Below are 6,179 nucleotides of genomic sequence, written 5' to 3' on the forward strand. Positions count from 1 at the left end.
AACCAACACCACAAACAAACAAACAAACATCCCACTATATTCCAAGGACTGGATGGACTTGTTTCCTTTTCCAGAAAGAGCAACCGGCTCAAGTTGCACCAGAGGAGTTTTAGGTTAGATATCAGGAAAAACATCTTTACAGAAAAGGTTGTTAAGCACTGGAATAGGTTCCCCAAGGAGGTGATTGAGTCACCATCCCTGTCTGTGTTTAAAAGCTGTTTGGATATGGTGCTCAGGAACATGATTTAGCGGAGGGTTATTAGAGTTAGGGTAAGTTAGGTTAGGTTGCATTTGGACTTGATGATCTTGAGAGTCTTTTCCAACTTGAGCAATTCTATGATCCTATGATTCTAAGTCCTCTAGATTGTGCAGTTGTTTGTTTGTTTGTTTGCTTGTTTTTAAATCAGACTTTTTTTCTGGAAAGATTTATCAGGTTTTCTCAAGGCCTGTGATCCATGTGGGTTTCACATTTTGATGTACAAGATTGCCTCTCTTGAAAGCTGCTCTCTCTCTTTATTACTCAAAAAAATTCAGCAAGTCTAGCCTCCTATATTTCTATTCTGTTCTGTATACGTACATACCCAGGAGATGAGAAAATATGATTTTTTGAACAAGGAAAGATGTGGAAATCTGTGCAACACCTTAAGCCTGCATGAAAGTGAGTGTGAAGAATGTGAATGTTTCAATTTTTACAAGGCCCTCATTTGTGTTCTTATATTTACCCTCTGAGCTTCTCAAGTCTATGCTGTCTAACCCTATTTTGAAACTCTTCCCCAAGTTTTAGGAAGCCAGACAGACCAGAGGTTTACTTCCACTCTTTCTCATTACTTATATACAATTATAACTAAAAGGTTAACAAGTAATCATCAGCTGCTCAAAGAAGCAGTTATCAACCAGTGTAAGGATAAATGTATTCAATACAGAAAGCCAAGAACATTTGGATGACTTTTTCATCAAGAGAAAGAATGCATGTTAAAAATGAGTTGTACTGTTGGCAGTCATCTAGCTCTTTAGAAAGATTAATATTGTTGAGATATGTAAATGCAGAGCTATATAAACTTCCTGGACACCGTTCCAAAGTGATTTAAACATAGGCATAATTAATAGTTCCATGACAGAATATCTTTCAAAGTAAGTATTTTGCCTAAAACCATAATACATTGCCTCTTTAGTATAAAAATGCTGAAAGAAAAAAGAACCTTCTAACATTCAAAAGGGATTTCATTGTTTTCATAAATGATCTGGACTCTCTAGTTCAAAAAAGACAGGGATCTCCTGTAAGGAGTCCAGCAGAAAGCCACAAAGATGATAAAGGGCCTGAAGCATCTCCCATGTGAGGAAAAACTGAGTAACCTTGATTTGTTCAGCCAAGGGAGAAGAAGACTGAGAAAGGATCTAATTAATGTTTATAAATATCTATAAGGGAGGTGGGAGGCAAATAGATGAGGCCAGGCTCTATTTGGTGGTACACAGCGATAGGACAAGGAGCAATGGCTTAAAATTCAAACATAGGAAGTTCTGCAACAACATGCAGAAGACTTTCTTTACAGTAAGGGTGATGGAACACTGGAACAGGCTGTCCAGAGAGATTGTGAAGTCTCGTTCTCTAGATATTCAAGACCCATCTGGATGCCTATCTGTGTGATCTACTGTAGGGACCTGCTTTAGCAAGCAGGTTGAACTTCTTTCCAGTCCCTGCGATTCTGTGATTCTGTGATTTCAGAGAGGGAAATAAAGAAAATGTGACATGTCAATACGCCAAATAAAACATTTCTTAGACTTTTCACAAGAACCTGGTTGAATTTAAGCTCATTTTATGATCAGTACCTTCCGCAGAAGTTGCATAGTAAAAGAACATTCTGCTGCTATTAATAATTCTAGAGGGAAAGATTGGAATTGTATTTGATTACAGAATTCAAACTCTCTGATTTTGGTTAATAAAAGGTTTAATTTTTATTTATTTTTTATTATTAAATATATATAATTTTAGAGAATTTAGATTTCAATATATTGTGTAAAGTTCTAAGTAAGACCTAAAAAGAGGTGCTGAAAGACTCTTGTGGCATGATAGCAAAACTGGAGAATGACCCTCTTTTCTCTCATTTTCCCTGTCAACAGAGGTACCATGTATATATCAGTGTACTGTCACTTCATTGACAAATGGCATCTCTGCCCTTTTTCCCCACAATTTTGCATAGTGAGAACAGGGCAATACTCACATAAATATTTGAAAATAGGCAAAAAATCAAAAGGTTATATCAAATAATAGCTAATCAGTAGTGGGGCTCCTCAGGGCTCCATGTTAGTTTTCTTCTTTTTTCCAGTTTTCTTCTTTGTTTTCATACTTGATCTGTACTCATGTATATGCATGTACTCACGTACTTGAATGCATACTAAGTAAAATTGTGAACAATGCATTGGGAAGAACTATTGATTTGCTTGAGAGCAGAGAAGCTTTGCAGAGAAATCTTGACAAATTAAAGGGCTGGGCAATCACCAACTGCATGAAGTTCAATAAACACAAGTGCTGGATTTTGTAGCTGGAACACAGCAGCCCTGGATCTACATACAGACTGGAGATGAGAAGCTTACGAGCAGCCATGGAAAGGGATCTGGGAGTTCTATTTGATGGCTAGTTGAATGTGAATCAGCACTTTGCCCTGGCTGCCAAAAAGGCCAACCGTACTCTGGGGTGCATCAGGCCCAGTGGGCGAGGGAAGGGATTGTCCCTTCTGCTTTGCACTATGTGGCTTCACCTCAAACACGGGGTTCAGTTTTAGGTGCCATAATATATGAAGGACGTAAAACTATTAGAGACTGCCCAAAGGAGAGTTACAGAGATAGTGAAAGGTCTGGAGGGCAAGATGTCTGAGGAGTGGCTGATGCCCCTTGGTTTGTTCTATGCAGAGCAGAGGAGGTGAGCAGAGGCCTCATGTTTGCCTACAGCTCCTCACAGGGAGCAGTGAGGCTGCACTGAGGTGGCTGCTTACTAGACAGAAACTATATCTTCAGCTAGCATTTGTTCTCTGAGTTCTACTGAAGCTACACAAATTTTCCTGTATAGCATGGTCCTTTACGACTGATTACTTCAACCCTTTTGTTTCTTTCACTTTGCCCTTCTCCTTTTTATAATATACTAACATATATTCATATAACACAGGCATACAAGTATATAGGCAGAAGGTAATATATAATATCTAGTGATGTAGTAATGTACAGTGACATTCTATATAAACAATTTGGTTATTGAATATCAACATTGACTTCAGCAGCATTAATCTGTTTTTACTGCAATGTCTAAACACACACATCCATAGGAAAGAATCCTATGAGTCATCAGAAAGACAGTCATTAATAGGACTCTAGTGACAGATAATATTAAATAAATTCTTTCTAAATGCATGAAAATAGCTTATACTGCTATTACTTAGATAGGGACTCTTTGGGGAACGTTGAATGGGGGAAAATTAGTCTCATTTCCTAAGAATTTCAAGGTATTTAAAAGGGCTAAGCACATGGGGTTCTCAATGTACTTTTTTCAGTTGTCTGCTTTGCTTTGTTTTGTTATTTTTTTATTAAGAAAAGAGCAAGCATGTCATTTTAAATTGGCTTCTCTTTCTAAGAAAGTGAATATCAACAATTAAAGACAAAATGTGACCGCTCTACATAAAAAAGAAGTGCTAATCCTCAAACATTGGAAATTGCTACAGACTGTTACTTTGCATGGTAGAATTCTTGGAAAATCTAAGGTTATATGTAGGTTCCTGCCAGATACAAATGAATCACTTAATACTTGTGTTTGCATATATACGTATACCATGCTGACCTATACTAAATCAATCTGTACGACGAAAAACTGAATACTGACGGTACTTTTTACCTGTTTTTGCTAATACTGCACATCTCATCACTGTCAGTTTGAAGTGATCCAATACGGTGCAATAGAAAATGAGCATTTCAAAGGGATGCTCAAGAATATCTTCAAAAATTGAAATGCAAATGTATAAGAGACATGAACCTTCCAATGTGGAATATTAATTAATATAGTCATTTAAGGTATCACAGAAGATAGTACTGCACACATTACTGAGTATTTGTTTGGATAAGAGAGAGATTATATGGAAAAGCAGAAGGACACTAAATTGCATTTTGTAGGTTCTGCCAAACTGTAAGATCTTGCAGGCATAAATGACAAGAAATTCCTGAAAGATTGATGATGTAAACTAAAATCAATAACAATAGTCTCAAAGCAAGAAAAATTAGAAAGAAGTCAGCGTTAGGAAGTCTCAGTACAACAGGCTGTGGGAAGCATGATGTGCAGTAAAGGGCCATGGTGATTATGCAGGCTAATTATTGGGCTAAAAGGATAACTTTGCAGTTTGTTTTGAAATCTGATGTGAAAGGATAGCTGTAGGAGAGACCTCAGAGTATCCCATATAGTCTTGGGAAACTTGAACCCAAACAGCTTAGTAAATAAAGAAAAAAAAAATGTTTCCCTTTTGTGCACCAGCACTGAGGCTGTGCTTTGATTTCAGCCCACAGTGGATGTGGGCCTCTCTGCCAAAGATAAAGGATTTCAGAGGTGATGCAAGAAAAGACACAGCTAGAGAAGAAAAAAGGGCAGAAAGAGTTTTCAGAAACAGCTGGCTGAGTTTAGTTAAAAGCACACAGACCATTTAGTGTTACATAGTCTCGGAAATAGTTGCGGTTGTAAATCACTGCCTGCAGTCACGTACAATTGCTAGGAGCTTATTTTGTGTGAAAAAGAATATTTTGAGCCACAAGTGAAGTTTAGTATCCATGTGGGAATTAAGCAAAGAAGACAGAGGTACAAAATGTTCCTGGTGGTTTTACTGCAAACTCGCATTTCCTTTCTCACAAAACAGAAGTGCATGCTAAAAAGTACATACTTAGAACAATTGATGACCTTTATCATCATTCCTCCTCTCATTAAGAAATTATTTGGTGGTTTGTTTGTTTGTTTGTTTGTTTTTGTTAAGTCTGGGAAATAATTAAACATAAGCATTAAACATGGCATTAATTACTTCATGAAAGAGTAATTTGGCTGCAGTCTCAGATGGAGACTGCATTCACTCCCTGTCCAGCATTTCCTTTCTCCGAGACAACAAAGCACAGACATATGGGTTCTTTTGAGAACTGTTCTGCAGGCAGTACTATGTCTACAAGAAGGGTAGGAAGAACGATCCAGGGAACTGACCTTCCTACTTGGGAAGGTCATGGAGCTGATTATCTTGATTGCTGTTATGCAGTAAGTGAGGAACAACCTGGGGATCAGGCCCTGTCAGCATAGGTTCATGAAAGGCTGATCCTCCCTGACCATCCTGATCTCCTTCTATGGCTGGATGATGTACCTGGTAGATGAGAAAAAGGTTGTGGATGTATTACCTAGATTTTAGTGAAGCCTTTGACTCTGTTTCCCACAGCATTCTCCTGGAAAAGCAGGCATGGTTTGGAGAAGTACACTTCTTGCTGGGTTAAAAACTGTCTGGAAGGCCAGGTCCAGAAAGTGATGGTGAATGGAGTTAAATCCAACTGGCTACTTATCATGATCGATGCACCTCAGGGTCAGTATTGGGGCCAGCCCTGTTCAAATATCTTCATTGACCATCTGGACAAGGTGATTGAGTGCACCCTCAGTAAGGCGGCACCTCAGGGAATTGGTGGCACCTCAGAAAAAACAGATTCCAGCAAGAGCACAGTGAACACAAACGATGAGGAGGGCAGGAGGGGCTCCAGACCCATAACAGGATTCCCCTGCAGAGCCCACCTAGAGCAGATCTCCACATAGCAGCCAATCTCTCCGTATTTTTCATGAACTGCTAACTTTTTCATATTATTTTTCCCCATCTCCTGTTAAGGAGGGAGAGACAGTTAGTGTCTGGCAGCTGGCTGAGGTCACCTTACCACAACAATTAATGGAAAAGAAATCTAGGAAATAGTAGCAGCTGCAACACATGTAGATACATTGCTCATATTTGCCAATTTAGTAGTTATCTTAGAAACATTAGTCATTTAAAAACCAAGAATTTTGTTACTTTGAATGCTATTGCCACGCACATTTTCACTTTGTTTTTTTTGTTTGTTTGTTTTGTTTTTGTTTTTGTTTTTTTTCACAAGTGACAAACCACAGTTTTGTGTTCTTTGTTTTAAAGTTAGCA

Source organism: Meleagris gallopavo, chromosome 3, assembly GCF_000146605.3.
Source record: "Meleagris gallopavo isolate NT-WF06-2002-E0010 breed Aviagen turkey brand Nicholas breeding stock chromosome 3, Turkey_5.1, whole genome shotgun sequence".
NCBI classification, from domain to species: Eukaryota; Metazoa; Chordata; class Aves; order Galliformes; family Phasianidae; genus Meleagris; species Meleagris gallopavo.